Source organism: Acomys russatus, chromosome 4 (assembly GCF_903995435.1).
Source record: "Acomys russatus chromosome 4, mAcoRus1.1, whole genome shotgun sequence".
NCBI lineage: Eukaryota > Metazoa > Chordata > Mammalia > Rodentia > Muridae > Acomys > Acomys russatus.
In genome coordinates, this window is record NC_067140.1 from 44,917,680 (window position 1) to 44,919,959 (window position 2,280).

The 2,280-nt window shown below is 46.5% G+C and overlaps 1 pseudogene; it reads left to right on the top strand.

Annotated features, from left to right (window-relative positions):
- The first annotated feature begins 809 nt into the window (after window positions 1-809).
- Window positions 810-923, top strand: LOC127188717 (uncharacterized; annotated as a pseudogene).
- Window positions 924-2,280: the final 1,357 nt, after the last annotated feature.

Below are 2,280 nucleotides of genomic sequence, written 5' to 3' on the forward strand. Positions count from 1 at the left end.
GACAAAACTAAAGAAATAAGTTAAAAACTTTATAGAATCAAATAAAAAATGAATACACAGCATACTTAAACATATGAGGCCCAATAAAACCAATTCTAAAAGTTCATCACATTAAATACCTACATACAATATCTGAAGATATCTTTTAAAATTTATTTTAATTTATTCAGCTTATATCCTGATTGTTATACCCTCACTTATATCTTCCTCTTCCCACCCTCTCTCCCTATTCTGCCTTATTCCCCTCCCCAAACCACTGACAGAAGGGGACCTCCTCCTACACCATATGACTACAGCCTATCAGATCTCATCCAGATTGCCTGCTTCTCTCTCCTTTGTGTGCTGCTGGCCTCCCCATGAAGGGGAAGCGATCTAATCTGGAGCACGAGAGTTCATGTCAGAGGCATTTCCTGTTCCCCCCACAACCATGGATAATGAGCTCTCCATTGACTAGATTTGAACATGGGGTCTAGGTTTCCTGCATGCATAGTGCTTGGTTGGTGCAACAGTTTATGCAGGCCCCACTGGGTCCAGATCCACCTGTCATAATGGTCTCTTTGTGGGGCCCCTGAACCCTCTGTGTCCTTCCATCCTCTCATTTTTCCACACTACTCTTAGCACTCTCCTCAGAGTCCAGTAGAGAGTCCAAGCATCTGTCCCAATTATCCAGTGGGTGGAGGCTCTCAAAGGATATCTATGTTGAGGTAATATCCACTAATAAGTGAGTATATATTTTGCTACCAACTTACACCACATCTGAAAGCTCTAGAACATAAAGAAGCAATCACATTTAAAAGAAGTCAATATCACCTGTGTCTAGAAGCATTATAGGTGTGGCTTCTGTGTCACATGTGTGTCAGCAGTTGGCAGAATGGAGCTATGTCTATACTCAATGTTCTGAACATCTGAATGGTGTTAACATTTCCTTAAAAAAGGAGCCTGAGATGCCCACCAGGCCAGTGCCATGGAGCCTGGACAGGAAGCTAGCCTCAGACACTTACTAGTCTGGAACCACACAGGCCTGGTTGGACCAACTTGCTAGAGATGATCCCTGCCAGGCACTATAATGCACAAGCAGAGCATAGCTCTTCTGAGAGCAGTCTTGAGATGACCCCTCCCTGGGGTCAGGGAGCCAATAAGAAGAGCAAGTAAGTGGTGGAGAAATAGAAGAGAAAGAGAAACACAAGGATGTGGGCACAATGAAAAGAGGGATAACTGGACATTTGAGGATAGTGAAGATCAGCTTGATGTGCATAGATGATTATGCCACCTGGGATAATTGTGGGGCCCTGGTCTGTGCTGCCACTGAGCACCATGTCTGAGTCTATGACCCTGCAATAGCATGGGTCTGTTACTACCAAAGTCCAAGTGGACGTCTCTGGTCTGAACTCCCTTACTGGGACATGCTGAAGTCTGAGAGCTGTGCAGAGGTGGCTACACCCTTCATCTGAGTGTTGTGGGAAATCTGTCTCTAGGGGAATGAGATCAAGAGAGCTGATCCTCTCTCTAGTCAGCTTCAATACTTGGGAGCGCAGGAATACACATTGTGGGAGTTTTATGTAACCCATACCCAAAGAAGATAGGAGTGTGGTTGCACTGGTCCTACCACTTGTCTCTTGAGTATTGGTTTGGACAAGTAATAGATAATCTCCATTCCCCTTGCCCCTGAACCCCTGCTGCAGCTGGAGGACCTGGTGCTGGTGTCATGAAAGTAGGAGATCTGCGCCTGCCCCTCTTCTACTGCAATATTCTAGAGGTCTGGCTCTGTACCTCACCTGGGCAGAACAGTAAACCTGACCCTGGTAGTAGGGGTAGGAATAAACCAGCCCAGAGGGCACGAGTATGGGAAAGCTTCTCCTGTTTTCTTATCTAATGGGCAGTGGTATGGAGGAGGGTGTCTGTCACCATCTATGGCAGGCAGAAGAGCTGGCCCCAGGGTCATGAGAGTAGGAGACCTTGTCCTGTTGCCCACCAGATGGAACACTTGAAAAAACAGGCCCTGCATCTCTCCTGTATAGCAGGTACAGCTGGCCCTGGAAGCAAAGGTTACTAGTGAGCTGGCCCAAGGGCATGAGAGTTAGAGAACCAGTAGGATGACCAGCTCAGATACTACTCAGGCCCTGATAGAGGGCTTTGAATAGTCCCACCCTAACATTTAGCCCATTGGTGAACTGCTGGAGTGCATGAAGTGGCCAGTCCTACACATCCAAAACTAGAGGATCTCCATTACACAAAACAACAACAGGATATCTGAGAGGAGTTCCAGTGAGGTTTTAGTAT